This window comes from Hylobates moloch, unplaced genomic scaffold, assembly GCF_009828535.3.
Source record: "Hylobates moloch isolate HMO894 unplaced genomic scaffold, HMol_V3 SCAFFOLD_4, whole genome shotgun sequence".
Lineage (NCBI taxonomy): Eukaryota > Metazoa > Chordata > Mammalia > Primates > Hylobatidae > Hylobates > Hylobates moloch.
This window is the reverse complement of record NW_026652279.1, coordinates 57,668,836-57,686,722: the sequence shown is the minus strand read 5'-3', so window position 1 is coordinate 57,686,722 and position 17,887 is coordinate 57,668,836.

The window sequence follows — 17,887 nt, the reverse complement described above, 5'->3', positions numbered from 1 at the left end:
AATATTTTAATGAGTCTTTTTCTATTTAGTATTTTTAATTCACATTGGACTGATATCAGAATATTATTTTTTCCCATTTTTCAGGATTTTTTAGGTTACTAAATATATTAGCATAGTATTTTTTATAAATTTAATAATTTAATGATGTTTTCTTTTTTCTATATTTTCTTCATTACATTTTTGTCTTGTTGATTTTTTTTTCTGATTTCCTTTTCACATTTTTCCCACGTACTCTGCATTACTCTCTGATGCAGTGGTTTAAACACACTGTTCTTATGCTGGTCAGCCCACAAACCTGAGTACTGGGTAGTATCACCTTTTCCTAATAAGGACATTTAATCTTTCAATGATTTTTCTTTTATTTTGCCTCACCATTCTTTTCTCTCTATTATATTATTTTCTTTTGAAGAGACACCTGCTGTATTAGTTTGTGTTGATGGCACAAAAAGAGCCATAACCAGAAATACTTGTAGGATATATTGTATTTAAATAAGCTCCCTGATTTCAACAAGGATAGAAGGAATCTGGAGTTGTAAAAGCCACAAAGTGACATTTAACTAATACTGACAGAATGAGAGAAGTTCCCCAATAAGTAGTCAGAGAAAACAGTAATGTTCACTAGGCTTTAACTTAGATGTATTTCAGAGATGCTTAGTGATTTAGGGGCTCCATTTCCAAAATTGTTGAGCACATTGCTATTTTCTTATTAAAAAATATAAAAAACAAAGGGACTGTAACATTTGATTTGTTGAGTTATTAAAATAGAGATGCATGAAACATGGAAGCCAAAACCTACGAAAATTGCTGAGTAATGTAACTCAGTAATTATATAACTGAGTTATGTAAAATTTGATTATGTAAACTCCAGAAACTTTATGGTGATTCACTGAAAGACCCATTCTATGAGACAATGCCTGTTCAAATGATTTATATTTTGAAGAAAATGTGGTATTTGAGTTACTGCTCTGGTCATTTTATTCAGTAATTGAAAGAAAGCCTGCATTTTTTAGTGGAGACCAGAGGCAAGGGGATTCTGCAGCTTTTCAGGCACTCACCACCAGCAGACACGGCGGGGATCCGAGTAAGTAGGACACACTGACATCCAAGTTGAGGAAAGAAACTTGCGGCAGTCCGAATAGGAGAATCTTATTTTTGCCTAAGATTTAGAAGCAGAGGCCGGGCGCGGTGGCTCACGCTTGTAATCCCAGCACTTTGGGAGGCCGAGGCGGGCGTATCACGAGGTCAGGAGATAGAGACCACGGTGAAACCCCGTCTCTACTAAAAATACAAAAAATTAGCCGGACGTGGTGGCGGGCGCCTGTAGTCCCAGCTACTCGGAGAAGCTGAGGCAGGAGAATGGCGTGAGCCCCGGGAGGCGGAGCTTGCAGTGAGCCGAGATCGCGCCACTGCACTCCAGCCTGGGCGGCAGAGCGAGACTCCGCCTCAAAAAAAAAAAAAAAAAAAAAAAAAGATTTAGAAGCAGAAACATCCTCCTTGGAAAGCAACTAGTCTCTTTTTGAGAATTGGCTTATCAAGAGATCGTAACCAAGACTAAAGTTCTGACCATGGGTCAGCTACTGACCCTGCTGTGTTTCTCAGCAGGTTATGAAGAAATAAGAAATTACGGGAGCAAACAATGCACACTGTCGCCATGCCATATCTTTTCTTTTTGCTGACCCTCCCTCAATTTACACCTATGGCGTCAGCCTCAGGGAGAATTGTCTTATAACCTCTAGAATGAGAAGGAAAGAAGCATTGCTGATACCATCAGAAGATATACTAATAACAACAACAAAAATAAAGCCAATTTGAAGATCAACAGAAGACAGAAAAATATTCCAGGGACCATAATTTTAGGTAATCATTTACTTAAATTTTGATTGTAATAAAAGTCTGTTTGAAATAAATATCAATACAGATTAAATTGTGACTAAAAGCCTGCACTATTTGAAGGAGTAGTCAGGTCTTTACTACAAAAAATGGTGAGGAATGGTGACTGGGAGGAATGGGAAAGATATACATGAATAGATCACTCACAATGGGCTCAAAGAGTGTGACTATTCAGTTCCTAAATTAATGCTCACCAAAAGAGTGCAGTTAAAAATATAGTTTTTAAAACAAATCGGTCCAAGATCATAACTATGTGGTCAGTTGCATTCAGTGAATTCCAGCTTTCATTCTACTTCTTTCTGTTTTTCTGTTCTTTCATTTCTCAAAATGTATTATTTTATTAATAATTGATTGATGTTATTTATTCTTCTGTATTTTTAATAAAAGTATGAGAAAAATTTTCACACACTATTTTAGAAAAAATATTTTTATATTTTATGTTTAGGACTTGCTGGACAAAGCTGAAACCTGGTGATATGGTTTGGCTCTGTGTCCCCACCAAAATCACATGTTGAATTGTAATCCCCAGTGGGGCCTGGTGGGGTGATTGGATCATGGGGCTGGTTTCTAATGGTTTAGCACCATCACCCTACTGCTGTCTCGTGAGTGGGTTCACACAAGACCTGTTGGTTTAAAAATGTGTAGCATCTCCCCCTTCACTCCCTTCCTCCTGCTCCCACCATGTAAGAGGCACCTGCTTCCCCTCCTGTATTAGAGATCACCACTCCTCTATTACTTTTTGTTGTAAAGCTCTGACTACCCCTTCAAATAGTCCAGGATTTTAATCACTATTCATGAATCTATGTTGATATTTATTTCAAACAGACTTTATTATAATCAAAATATAAATGATTACCTACATTTATGGCTCCTGGGATATTTTTCTGTCTTCTATTGATCTTCAAATTGGTTTTATTTTGTTGTTGTTGTTGTTAGTATATCTTCTGATGGTATCAGCAATGCTTCTTTCCTACTCATTCTAGAGGTTATAAAACAATCCCCCTGATGCCACAGGTGTAAACTGAGGGAGGGTTAGCAAGAAGAAAAGGCGTGGTATGGCGACAAGTGTGCGTTGTCTGCTCCCATTATGTCTTATTTCTTCACAACCTGCTGAGAAACACAGCAGGGTTGGGAGCAGACCCATGGTCAGAACTTTAGTCTCAGTTAGGATCTCTTGATAAACCAATTCTCAAATAGAGACTAGTTACAGGTATTTCTTTATAGCAGTGTGAGAAGGAACTAAAACACCTGAGCAAAAAGAAAAGTCTTGGAAGTTACAGATTAGATAGTAAGAGATTTACCTTCAAAGACTATGTGATTATGTTTTAAGTTGAATGATGTGAAAGACATGTCAAGGATTGTCCACCTGGAGATACTTCTCGTATCTTCCCTCGGGGACATTTATTTACACTAGAAAGTGTAAAACCCCAGAATTTCTTCTTCTCCTCCTAAGGAGATTTGTTTATATTAGCAAACTATGGTTTTCCACTCTCTCTCTGATGGGAAGTTTTCCGAAAAAGCTATCTTAAGGAGTCATCCAGATTCACAATGTCAAGTTTCTGAATTATAGCAGAGACCCCAGAAGTATTTCCAGCAAAACATGACTCTCAGCAAATTGTCTTGCAAAAGGGAAATTGGGACACAAGGGAATTGCCACAATTGTGTTTGTATGCTAGTAATAATAAATGTGTCCTTGGCTCAAAAATATTTTGTCTACATTCAAGATAATATGAATAAATACAGGTATTAAAAATGATGTTTGTGTACATATTTGTTTATATGTCTCCTGTTTTCTTGCACCAGCTGTTCTCAAACTTTTTGTCCTGGGAACTCTTTAAACACTAAATAATTACCAAGGACTTCAAAGAGCTTTTGCTTATGAGGGTTATATCCCTGCCTTATTAGAAATGAAAACATAAAATTTTTAATATTTATTAGTCAATTAAATAGCCCATAATAACTTATTTCATGTTAATATAAAGCATATATTTTATGTATAATATGGTATTTTCCAAAAAATAGAAGAATGGCATCATTTTGAATATATAGAAAAAGGAAAGGCTTTGTTCACTCTGAAAAGGTCAAAATTATCCCCAGATGTCCATGGACCACACTTTGCAAACTGCTCTCTCAAAAATAGAGAGCAGGCTCTACACATGATTCTACATTTTACATTTTTCAATTAAAAATATATCCCGTATTTCACTCTATGTGAGTATATAGATATATTTCTCATTTTTAAAATTGAGAAAAAAAATACTTACAGTAAAATGCACAGAGATTGAATACAATTTGGTGTATAGCATACAATTATGTATCCAATACCCCAATTAAGAAAAACAAACAAATAACATTACCAAAATTTCAGAATGTTATCTCATGCCTGTTCTATTCAATGTCTAATAGCTATAACTAACTTTTTATTAGTCTACTTGAAAGTCATATAAATGAAATCATACAAATTTTTTTTGTATAGTTTCTTTCACTCAGCATAATATTTTTGAGATTTCTCCATGTTGATAAGTGTATCTGTAGTTCACTTAATTTTAATGGTGAATTGTTTCCCACAGAATGAATATATTGCAGTTCATTTATTAATGAATTTATTACAGTTCATTCTCTCACGGTTGAACTTTTAAATTTTTTCAATTTTGTGCTCTCTTGGAAAAGGTGCTATAAACATTTGTGAGAGTGTTTTTATATATTTATTTAAAAATTTATCATAATTAAATACCAGAAGTGGAATTACCAATCCATAGGGTAGGTGTATATTTGTTTTGATAAGAAACTGCAAAATAGTTTTTCAAAGTGATAGCCCCATTCTACACTCCCACCAACAATGTATAAGAGTTCCAGTTCCCTGCTGCCCCACCCTCTGGCTTTGTTTTTTGGTTTTTGTTTGTTTGTTGTTTTCAGACAGGGTATTGATCTGTCACCCGGTCTGGAGTGCACTGGCACAATCATGGCTCCCTGTAGCATGGAACTCCTGGGCTCAAGCTTAAACTTCCTGATAGTTCCCGCATCGAACTTCCTACTAGCTGAGACCACAGGCATGTGCCACCATACCTGGCTAAATTTTTCTTATTAATATTATTATTATTATTATTATTTGTAGAGACCGAGTCTTGCTTTGTTACCTAGGCTGGCCTTGAACTTCTGGCTTCAAGCTATCTTGAAGCCTCCCAACGTGCTAGGATTACAGGTGTGAGCCATCTCGCCCAGCCCAGTTGCTCCACTTTCTGGCAATTATTTGGTGTTGCCAGTATTTTAGTTTCAGCCATTCTAATGGGCATAAAATTGTATTTCATTGTTTCTAAAATTTGCACTTTCTTAATGACATAGGTTAGGGCCTAACAGGGGAAGGAAAAAACAAAAAGTATTTGGCCAGAGAGAATGCAATAAAAACATTTTACACTCCATATAGCATTTTTGACTAGATAACTGAAAATGTACTAATGAATACATAGAATATGTATGTGACTGTGTTACGACACAGTGAGAGCAACTGCAGGAAATATCTGACATCCGCAGGGCTAGAGGAATAGAAAACATAAATTAGAATTATTAAAAATTAAAATTTGGGACCTGAGCCCTGTGACGATAAAATGGAGTGCTCTTTGAGAGATGTGTTGCTGATGTCTCTGAGCCACAGAGAGTGTCCTTGTGGATCTGGACATCTGAAGCGGGGGCATAGCCTGCTGGGACTGGTGTCTCCAATAGGAAGCATGAACAAATTGCTTAATAAGAGTTTGGTAAAATAGCGTACTGGATTCAGATGCTACAATGGGAAGAATATGCTGTCGGCAGTTTGAGAAAATGTTGCTAAGGTAATAGACAGAAACTGCAAAAAGATAGGAAGCTCACAGTGGGCATGCAGAAAACAGAAGAAAAAACAACAAGAATTGGTCCCTTTTTTTCCTCCAGCCTTGGAATCTATCATGATCTATAGGAAAAGGTTAACCTAGAACCAGCTCAAAAAGCAGAAATGTAATATGTACCATATGCCTAGCAATTGCTCCAGTGCTATAAGGTCTAAGAAACAATAAGTTAATAACTAAGAAGGGCCAATGAGACTGAGCGTATTTTTATGCTCTTAAAATCCATTTATAACTTTATTTTTGAAGTACTTAAGATTGTTTTCTATTTTTAATTTTGTTGTACTTTCGAGGAGTTCTTTACATATTCTGTTTTATGTCATTTGACATATTTATATATTGCAATTATATTTTCCCAGTTTGTGGCTTGCTTTTTCATTTTCTCAGTGGTGTCTTGAGGAGCAGTTTTTGATTTAAATGTAATCTGTTTTATCAATAATATTTGTTTTGAAGTAAACTTATTTTGTGCACTGTCTGATAAACATGTAGTTTTCCATGGTTATAAATACATTCTTTTGTATTATTCTGAAAATGTTGGAGTCTTACTATTTATGTTTAGGTTTATGACCCATCAGAAATAAATATTTTTTTGTATTTGGTATAAAGTAGGATTTTCAGGTAATATATACTCATTGTTTTCTAGTTGTTACAGCAATATTTGTTGAAAATATTTTCTTTCTTCATTGAATTTTCTTGTTATTTTTATTGAAAATTAATTGACCAATTATGTGTGACTTTTTTTTCTCGATTATCTTGTTAAAAGAAAAACTTGAAATGAATTAAATTGCCAGACTTTATTTGAAACAAGAACAATTCATGAATTGAGCAACACTTAGAACGAGAAGAGGTTCAAAGACTTTTGCCCAACAGAGGGAGCAGTGAGCTCTCATAGGTGAACAGAACAGCAAAGTAGAGAAATCACCTAATTGACCACAGCTAGGCATCTGCCTTTTTGGGCATGGTGTAAGGTGTTGACTGCACATGATTGGCTAAAGCCCAACTGCTTGCAATTGGCTGAAATTCAGCTCTTTGTTATACTCCCGGTTAGCTTTTAGTTTATTTACTTACTAAGGTAAGTTGCAATTTGTTACAAAGGAGCTCAAAAAAAGGAGGAACCCTCAGGATAATAGCCTCCTGCTGCTTTGATGAAACATTCTATTCTATTCCATCAATATACCTATTTGTGATATCTAACACCACTTTGATTTGTATGTGCATTGGTATGTTTAGATTTAAAATGGTGTCAAAATTAGATGTCATGAGTCCTTTAAGTTAATTTTCTTATCAAAATTGTTTGAGTTGGCCTGGAATGGTGGCCCACACCTGTAATGCTAGAACTTTGGATGGCCAAGGTGGGCATATCACCTGTGGTCAGGAGTTTGAGACCAGCCTGGCAAACATGCTAAAAACCCATCTCTAATAAAAATGCAACCAGTAGCCGGGCATGGTGACACATGCCTGTAATCACAGCTACCCGGGAGGCTGATGCATGAAAATCGCTTGAACCCAGGAGGCAGAGGTTGCAGTGAGCCAAGATTGTGCCACTGCCCTCCAGCCTGGGCAACAGAGCAAGACTCTGTCTCAAAAAAAAAAAAAAAATGTTTGGGTTAATTTCTTTTTCCTTTTTTTTATTATTATACTTTAGGTTTTAGGGTACATGTGCACAATGTGCAGGTTTGTTACATATGTATCCATGTGCTGTGTTGGTTTGCTGCACCCATTAACTCGTCATTTAGCGTTAGGTATATCTGCTAATGCTGTCCCTCCTCCCTCCCCCCAACCCACAACAGTTCCCAGAGTGTGATGTTCCCCTTCCTGTGTCCATGAGTTCTCATTGTTCAATTCCCACCTATGAGTGAGAACATGCGGTGTTTGGTTTTTTGTCCTTGCGATAGTTTACTGAGAATGATGTTTTCCAGTTTCATCCATGTCCCTACAAAGGACATGAACTCATCATTTTTTATGGCTGCATAGTATTCCATGGTGTATATGTGCCACATTTTCTTAATCCAGTCTATCGTTGTTGGACATTTGGGTTGGTTCCAAGTCTTTGCTATTGTGAATAGTGCAGCAACAAACATACGTGTGCATGTGTCTTTATAGCAGCTGTTTGGGTTAATTTTCACAAAAAGTCTGTTGAGATTTTTGTTTGGAATCATTTTTAATCATTTGGAAAGAAATGAGTTTTTAAATTAATAAGCATAGTATATTTCTTCATTACTTTGGGTGCTTTAAATATCTTTTAGTAATATTTGTATTTTTCATTGCAGGGAACCTTTACATTATTATCAAATTATTTTTATGTCTTTCATGTTTCTATGTGACTGTATATAGTATTTCATGACAGTTATTTCACTGCCAGTATACAGAAACACAATTACCTTGTATGTATTGACCTTTTATACTTTGACCTTGCTAAATTTATCATTTAGGTCTATTTGTTCTTTTCTGTTCCATAGTCTGGTTTTTTATGCACATAGCAATGTAATCTGTAAACAACGACAGTGTTTTAGTTTGTTTCTTAATCTCTGTCTTTTTCTTTTATCATCTTTATGAAATTTTAGTCTACTTTACTGACTAGTACCTGCAATGTTAAATTGGCGAGTGCAGAAATCCTTTCACGATTATGAATTTTAAGGGGGAAATGGTGAAAGACTTATTAATTAATTCTGCAGGCATTCAATTTTGCAAATACTTCTTTTTCTGCATTCATCGAGATGATCTTATGATCATAAGATTTGTTCTTTGTTTCATTGTTTTCAAAGGACTTTATTTAATTGGTTAATTTTCAAATGTTAAACCAATGTGATGTTTTGTCTTGCTTCAAAAAACTATAAGCAAGACAAAAAAAAACAAATAAGCAACATAAAATGCATTTTTATTTAGGGGACTGATGACATAAGATTGTCAAAATGTTGATAATTAGGAGATTTGAATGATATGTTCACAACTGCATTTTAGAGTGTTTTCTTTATTTATATATAATCAAAACCCCTTCCAGAGAACAATATTGCCCAGTTCGAATATCAGTAATTCTTTCACCTATTTCATTCTCATTAGGATAACAAACAAATTGTTCATGTTTCAAGAGTATTAGTTATTCTTCTGTTCAATCGGATGGACTGGTTACTGCCACTTTTGTTACTACATCTTGACTGCAGTGGCAATCAAGAATTAATTTATCTTATGGTTCCACACTCCAGAGCATTAGGCAACACCTTGGTAGCCAATTGTTTAAATTGTGAAGCTTACATTATTTATAGGACATTGACTTTTTAACAGTGGAACAAACCCTTATTTGGATAATTTTTGTATTCAAATCTGCAGACATATTTTATCAATCTTTCAACACTATATTTTATCAGTTTTCAATTAATATTTTATTTCTTCTTTAAGAAAGTCAAGGATGAATGCTATCACTTAACACTTGCTTAGGAATTTAAGTGACAAATGCGCTTATCTTCTTGGCCAATATTTTGAAAAACCTTAAATCAATTTAATGAAGTTTTTGTCATCTGTGCTGACTATTTCAATCTTGATTAATGTGTCTATTGCTACAGGTCTATGCTCATTGAAATAGACTTACACAACTATTTAAGATCTCCTTTCTTCTTTATTTTTCTTTCCATCTTTATATGTATATTGCAGAAAAATTTTGTTAAATTTGATTCATATCAATGCAATTATAATGTAAATCCAATGTAACATATTTAAGGATCATAAATTTGATGAAACATTATATCTTACAAATTATGTTAATTTTCTTAAAGTCATATATATGTAAAGGCTATGCTCATATTTGCAAATAGACACTACAAAAAATTGTTCAAGTCCAACTATGAGTTTCTGTCTTACATAATATAATATTAATAAATTATAATACTATGAACTTTGAAATGAAGAAAATTTTCTTATATTCTATAACAATAAATTTAATATAAGGCTTAAAATAAGTAATTTAATTCATTAAATGAACTTCAAATAATTGCAGTATCAAACTATATTCTTGACAGGTCGACCACAAAGGGAAACAGCTAAGTTCACCTTACTCTCAATAAAATAATTATATTTCCTGTGTAGATGCTTTTACAATTTTATTGGGACAGTCAAGATAACATATGGCTCATCAAACATCTGCCAGCAAAGAATACATTTACAGAAACAGTAAACTAGTTAATTCCTTAAAGAGCCCCATGACTTTTGACACATTATACTACAGAATCTAATAAAACTGTATCCTTTTCTTTGGAAAAGTATTTCTTTACCAGTATAAAATCAGTGCTTTACATTGAAAAGATGATCTTTGTTCTTTATAAACTATGAAATAATTCTCTGAGAAAAAACACCTAATTATGGTAAATGTCTGCTCAACACCATCATGCCATTGTACCCAGTATTTCCAAATTGCTGGATACAAGTTCAAAAAATATATATTCAAAAGTCTACAGCCTTTTTTGAATCGCCTTTTTGCTTTTGTTGATATAGATCTTTAGCTCTGATTCTCAGTGTTTGTTTCTAATACCAGATAATTATTTGTGAATTAGACAGAAAATATATATAACTTCAATAATATTGACTGGATCCTTTATTTTTCATGTTTCTTCACCTGTTTGGACTATCATACCCTCAGCTTCTGCTTCATTCAAATACCCTAAAACAATAATAATGTTTTCACATAATGTATATCTCCCCCAAAGTTGCATGCGACCCTTTCACTCCTGGTGATTAGTATTTGTTGTTGTTGTTGTTGTTAAATCAGACATCTAGTTAGTTTTCTTCTCAGTTCTTTTATAGGCAGCTTTATCTTTTTCCCATTCAAAATAATTTCTTTCCTTTGGCATGCTGAGCAAAGATATTTTCAGAACAAGAAACTTGGATAATGACTGTGTTTTTCAAGCCTTAAAATTCACTGCTGTTTTTGGATTGCACATAATTGGATTTATTTCTATGGCCAAAATCACTTGCGAAACTATCAATATTTTATAAAAAGTAGTTCTATCCTTTACTAAATTCATAATACTCAGAAATGATGAGCAGATGCTGCTTTCACACTATTTAATAGCATATTACAATCCCACATCATCATGTATATTCTCAAAACAATTGCAGAGAGCAAGAAGTAGCAAAGCAAGTATGTAGTTTTTATTAGGGTATTAGGAATAAAAATTGGCATGACAATACACTGTTTAGGTTCATTAGAACAGTTCTTCAAATTGTATGCACTAAGAGGAACAACCTATCATATCTCAGATAACTGTGGTGAATGAAGTACATAGGAACAGTTTGCCTCAGCATAAATAGTATACATGTGAATTAATTACTTTTTTCCTGTAAAGCAGCATCAGAAACATTTAGAATAAGGCTATTATAATAATTTAATCATAATTGATTCAAGAAAAATTATTAATCATATTAAGTGCTCTTCAATAAATCCACATTTATAGTTTTGGGGAAAGTTTTCTAAATGCACTTGTGTTTAAAAGTGTGATACCTTCAGTTTAAGAGTATGTAAATTCCTCATTTTTTAATCAAGTACAGTTGGCCCTTGAATACTGCAGAGGTTGGGGCGTCAACAGCTTGCATAGTCTGGAATCCATGTATAACTTTTGACTGCCTCAAAACTTAACTGCTAATAAGCTACTATTGACCAGAAGCCTTGCAGACAACATACACAGTAGATTAACATGTAATTTGCATGCCATCTCTATTAAATACTGTATTCTTACAATAAAGCTAGAAAAAAGAAAATGCCATGAAGAATATCATAAGGAAAATGTATTTACTATTTAGTAAGTGAAAGTGGATCATCATAAAGATATTTTATTATTTTATTTATTTTTTAACTTTTATTTTAGGTTCAAACGTGCAGATTTGCTAGATAGGTGTCATAAAGGTCTTCATCTTTATGGCCTCTCTGTTGAGTAGGCTGAGGCTGAGGAGGAAGAGGAGGGGTTGGTCTTGCTGTCTCAGAGGTGGCAGAGGAGAAAGAAAATCGGAATATTACTCAAATTTGTGTTGCTCAATGGTCATCTCTATTTATAAACTACACCGATAGACCCCAAATACATTCAATTTACTTTATTTGAAAATTCGTTTTAAAAATCTTTAAAAAATACCTCTCCTATGTATCATAAGTAACTGCCTCTTGTATGTTGCTGATTGAGTGTTGCTCAAGCAGCCTGTATGTTGTAATTTAGTCCACAACAAATCTCTACTTTTCATGAATACAAATTAGCAATTCATATCTTTACTCTCTTTGAATTTTCTTTAGGAACTAGATACCTTGAGAAATTTTACCTGTAAATAATATAAGCTAAGAAAATATTTTGCAGAATCAACTTTAGAAAAATGTTGTGCTCAGTTTTTCTTAGATAAAATTTCTCTACATAAAATTTCAAATGTGAATTGGTCTCTTATTTGCTTACATACTCCTTTCTATGCATTAGGAAGAATAATGCTTGCTGTCGTAGGCAGTACCCCCCACCCCAGCCTACAAATATTTTACTTTGCATGCCTACATAGTAAAAGGGACTTTGCAGTTGTAATTAAGGTTAAGGACCTCAAGATGAAGGAATTATCTTGGAATAGTCTGCTGGCCCTAATCTAATCACGTGGGTCCTTAAAACTGAAGAACCAGTTTCAGCTGTGGTCAGAGAAAGAGAATGAGGATTGGCCGGGCGTGGTGGCTCACGCTTGTAATCCCAGCACTTTGGGAGGGCGAGGCGGGCGGATCACGAGGTCAGGAGATCGAGACCACGGTGAAACCCCGTCTCTACTAAAAATACAAAAAAATTAGCCGGGCGTGGTGGCGGGCCCTGTAGTCCCAGCTACTCGGAGAGGCTGAGGTAGGACAATAGCGTGAACCTGGGAGGCGGAGCTTGCAGTGAGCCGAGATTGCGCCACTGCACTCTAGCCTGGGCGACAGAGCGAGACTCTGTCTCAAAAAAAAAAAAAAAAAGAGAATGAGGATTGAAGAGAGTCAGAAAGAATGCATATGACCTTTAGGCACCAGAAAACACAAGAAAATAGATTCTCCCTAGAGCTTCCAGAGGAGAATGCAGCCCTGTCAACACCTTGATTTTAGCCTAGTAAACACCATTTCAGACTGCTGACACCCAGAACTGTCAGATAATAATTTTTTATCATTTAAAGCCACTAAGCATGTTTAGTGAAAGAAACTAAGGCCCCCACAAATGCAGCTGAAATAAAGAATTCAACCAATATTCATCACTGAGATATTTAAAAATTCATTCCAGATTCCCTTCATCTTCAACTAGGACTGCTGCTAGTCTAGATGGTTTAGTTGGTGGCTTGACCCAGCCCCACATCCCTGAGGAGTTTGAGGCAATTGATACCATGCACTTCTTAGTCTCTAATTGCTTTACTTGTCCACTTATTATCAAACTTTGGGCAGTACTAAATGACTTCCAATAAATCTACTTGGCTCCAAATTATGTATCCCACAGTATGTAATCACACTTCTATCTCCTTCTGATCAGAGTCAATTGTCCTGGCAGAATGACAATTCATTTTCTTTCCTTCTGGTCTGTTGACATAAGTAGTCTAAAGTTATATGGTAGAAGATGAGATTTCCCTGGTGGAATATTTTTTTTTCCTCTAAGAATAAACAGTTTCAGGCCCGCAGGGCCTAGATTTGTGGGATAAGAAGCACAATTTCTCCAAGTGACTGAATTGTAGTTATGATAATTAGTGTCATTCTTATTTCCATCTCTTAATTCCCAGTCCTATGTCATCCTGTCAGGTATCATCTCTAAGTTTGCACTTTAGCTCTACCTTCTACAGGCCGTTCCAGTGTTCTATCAAGCAAGCAGCATCTGAGCAGTATAGTATTGGATAGGGCCAGTAGATGGAATATGACAGTCATGTGACCACTCCTGCAAGTCCTTTGCCATACAATAGAAACCATGAGTTGATGAGATGTTGTTGTGGACTCTTATTGGTTGATCAAGCACTTTGTAAGTCCTCAAATAAGAATTTTCTGAAGCTCTATGAGCAGGAAAGGTAGACCCACATCCAGAATATGGATATATTTCATTTAAGATGAATCACTCACTCCCTTTTCCAGAGAAGAAAAGATTCAAAGTAATCAAATCTCCAAATGTATCTGGTTGACATTCTGGAGAGATGTTACCATTTCAAAGCCTTAGTGTTAGTCTGCTCCTGGCAAATTGGACTTACACCAGCAGCAGTAACTAGATTCATAGCCATGGAGTGGGAGGTCATATTGTTAGGTCTAAGAATAGCCACCATTCCGGCCTCCATGGATAATGCATTCATGTGTTTATTAGGCCAGCACATGAATGAATTTATTAGGGTGGCTGATGACAGAATCTGGCTGGTATTAACTACTTGAGTCATTTTATCTACTTGGTTGTTTAGCACCTCTTCTAAGAAGGATTGTATCTGTGGGGCTATACAAAGTTTCTTTGACTTTGTACACACTCCTCTGAGTCTTTCAATCCCTTATTCTACTGTCTGGCAATGAGGTGCTGGCATTTTATTTATTTATGTATTTTTCTATCTTTCTATCCATTTATTTACTTATTTAAGAGACAGGGTCTTACTGTGTCACCCAGGTTGGAGCACAGTGGTGAGATCATAGTCATCTCAGCTTCCTAAGGAGCTAGGAGTTAGGACTATAGGTGCACCGCACCAGGCCAGGCTGGTTTTTTGTTTTTGTTTTGATTTGTTTTTTCGGCATTTTCCAAGTTGGTCTAGAATTCTTGGTCTCAAGTGATCCTCCCTTCTCAGCCTCCCAAAGCGCTGAAATTGCAGGTGTGAACTGCCACACCACAGCTAATGCTGGCATTTTTACTTCACTTAATGTGTACCATTTTTACTCTAAATTCCCCAAAGTCATAATAACAGTGAGTTCTCACCCTGCCCTGGAGTCACATTGTTAACACATTGTTAAATTCTGTCCTAAGAAAGTGCTCACATATTTATAAACTCTCTCTCTTTAGCACATTGTAGAGCGGTAAGGAGTGGGCTACATCCTCAAACTCAGAAGATTAAAGGCAAGTTGTTCAATGGATTCTCAGGTTGTACCTATATCATGTCTCAGGGTCCACTTTCTTCTTGGTGTATGTGACGTGCAGGTCTGATAATTCAACCAACTCTGGAGATCTGCCCTTATGATAATGTCTTTATCTTGGAATGCTACTTTTCTGCCCTCTCGTTGGAGGAAATGAGATTCTCTTTGTAGGTTTCCAAGGAGGACTTCTGGCTTTCACTCCTAGCATTTAATTGCTAGGTAATCACCCTCAGCCTTTTATTTTATTTTATTAAAGTATCCATTGCCCCTAGCAACAACCAATTCTACAGTTCCTGTAATAACTTTTTCTCCATATTTCTTTAGCCTGATACATTTCACCTTCAATGCACATTCACTTTCACTAGTATATCATCTCTGCTTATCACCATTAAAACTTCTAACAATTGCATTATTGCTGTGGCAGGCCACCAGAAGGTATTAGAGCTCACAAAAAAAACCCATAAAAACAAAAACAGAAATAACACTTTACAGTGTGCTTCCTCGAACACTTCTGGCACTAACTGTCAGGTCTGGTGCTCTGGGAAACAGCCCATAAAAGGGAGATCTGTGTCCAGGAAATTAGTGGGAGTGCATTAGGAAGAAATAACTGTACTGAAGGGAGGGAAGCAGAACAGGGGAATAGAGCAGTTCTGCTGCAATGTAGTCAAAACAAAGGCCTCCTCTGATCCCACAGGAAACTCTGAAGTCAGCAGGGCTCTTTAAAGTTGTCGAAATTTAGGCCAATTGGCCGAATTTTTATATTCTTACATTGATCAGTCACTGGATATAGGAGGTAACACATCCTTCAGAGAAGCAGATTCTTTGGGTGGGGTCTTGGAAGGAGACTCAGCTGTGAGTTCTCAGTAGGGAATATACCTGGGAGCCAAGGAAATGAGTGCCTCCCTCTTGAAAGATAATCTGGGTAGCTGGTGCTCTGTAGCACACATTTCAGAGGTTTAGACCAATATACGCTCAAACTTCAATATGAGCTTCAATGTATGTTTTATTTTCTCTCAGCCTACAAATTATTCAATTAAAAAAATACTGCAAATTTCTACATGATACGTTTGTGAAAAGTAAGCTCTTTCTCTCTGGTTGAAAGTTGTGTTCTACTTTTTAATTTAGGAATATTTCATGAGTATTACTGATCCTTAAATGAGAGTAGACTGATTCAGGTCTGCAATTTATTGCTAAAGAATAAAGTTGATTTTTCTTTGGTTTTTCTTCCCTATTTACTTATTTATCGTAAGAATCCTCCTGTCAGATCTTCAACTAGAGCACTCATTCTATGCACATCCCCTAGTCGTGTTTTTTTTTTTTTTAATCACTTAGGTCTCATGACTGTGATGACTTAGGCAGATACTTTTTATGATATTATAAGGGATATAACTTGAAGTAGCTTGTGCTTGGAATTTCAATGTATCAGAGAATGAATGTAGAGCAAAATATGTCCCTCTGATTATCTAATAGCTCTTTGAGGCTTAGCACTTTACGTTTGCTAACTTCCCCAAATACGCAACTTTATTCATTATTCACTTCCATAATTACCTAGGTAGCACTTCTAAGATTTACACTCACATATTTCTTGTAGAAGAGAGGCAATAATGGGTTGTAATGCAGGGTGAAAAAGACCTAATTACCTGGGAAATTTTGTGAACATTAGTGAAAAGCTGCCCATCAGGTCAACTGGGAAAAACATCACCCATTGGATAAAACGATAATATGTGAAAGTTGAAAGAGTTTAAATTTTCTACAGAACATTGCTTGGGTTTCATCACTTTTGTGCCAGAGCCCACAATTTCAACTTTGTTAAATAAAATTTTCTGATTGTTTCTGGCATAATTGACTAATATGTCTGTTTTCCTGGGCATTTGAATAAATCTATGTGTTTTCATAAATATTTTAATGAGATCGTATGAGAGATTACAAAGCAGGTATTATAGCATATATTGGAAGCTTCTGTATCCTTTTAAAAATGTTAACATAAATAAAAAAGCATATAGAAAATAATATAAAAGACATAATAATTATTTAGATTGTAAGAAATAGAAATACACATGTCTTACTCAAGAAAAAAACAAACTCTGATAAATTTTAGGCTTGAAACGTTATTCCTGTTAACCTTCATAAGTGTGCTGGAAAGTGCATTATTCAGGCAGTCTGACATAGGTTAACAACAGTTAGTTTTTCTCTAAGCAATGAGAATATCATTTCTGTTTATCCAAAAAGATAAACTATAAAAGTGGTACAAATTTTAAGGAAAATAGAAATACTCAAGAATTAACAAGATTGATAGAATTTTGCCTGCTATAAAACAATAGGATTAAAAAAGGCCTTAGAGCCTCACATTTCAGGGTTGGAGAAAGGGGGCAAATTGTTTAAGTTTAATAGGGAGAGCATGATTTGGGAAATGGGAAAATATATAATGATGATAAGAAATCTTAACAGAGTGAAGCTGCTTGAACATCTTTCCATAATTTAAAAATAAGACTAGAAATATTTTTCTCTGGTTGGTAGAAGTAATAACTAACTCAACTCTGGCCCTCCTATGTTGGTGAGGTTGGAATGTCAAGACAAATTCTATTATATATCATATGGTTTTCATTGTCAAGATATAAACAAACACTAAATATTTATAATTTTGGCACGATCACCCAGTCGTGTTACAATTTTTTTTTTATTTTTGTATAACATCTTTAAAGTTAACTGTGCCAAAAAAAAGGTAATATAAAAGTGAGGGAAAAATAAAATGTTGTTTTAGATAATAATCACAAAAATAGTACCTTTTGAGTGTGATCTAATTACATGGAAATTTTTACAATGGTTAAATACTTAGTTCAATTTAAAAGGCAAGTATTCTTAATATTCTTATCATTTTCCCCTAAACCAACCACAAAAAATTAATCTAGAATAAAATTATAGTAATAAAATCTCTTTAAAACCAGTCACCTGATCTAGATGTAATTTTATCACTCTCTGTGGTACAATTTATTTTATTTTATTTTATTTCACTTTATTTTTTATATATTTTTTTTAGAGACAGAGTCTCACTCTCTCACCCAGGCTA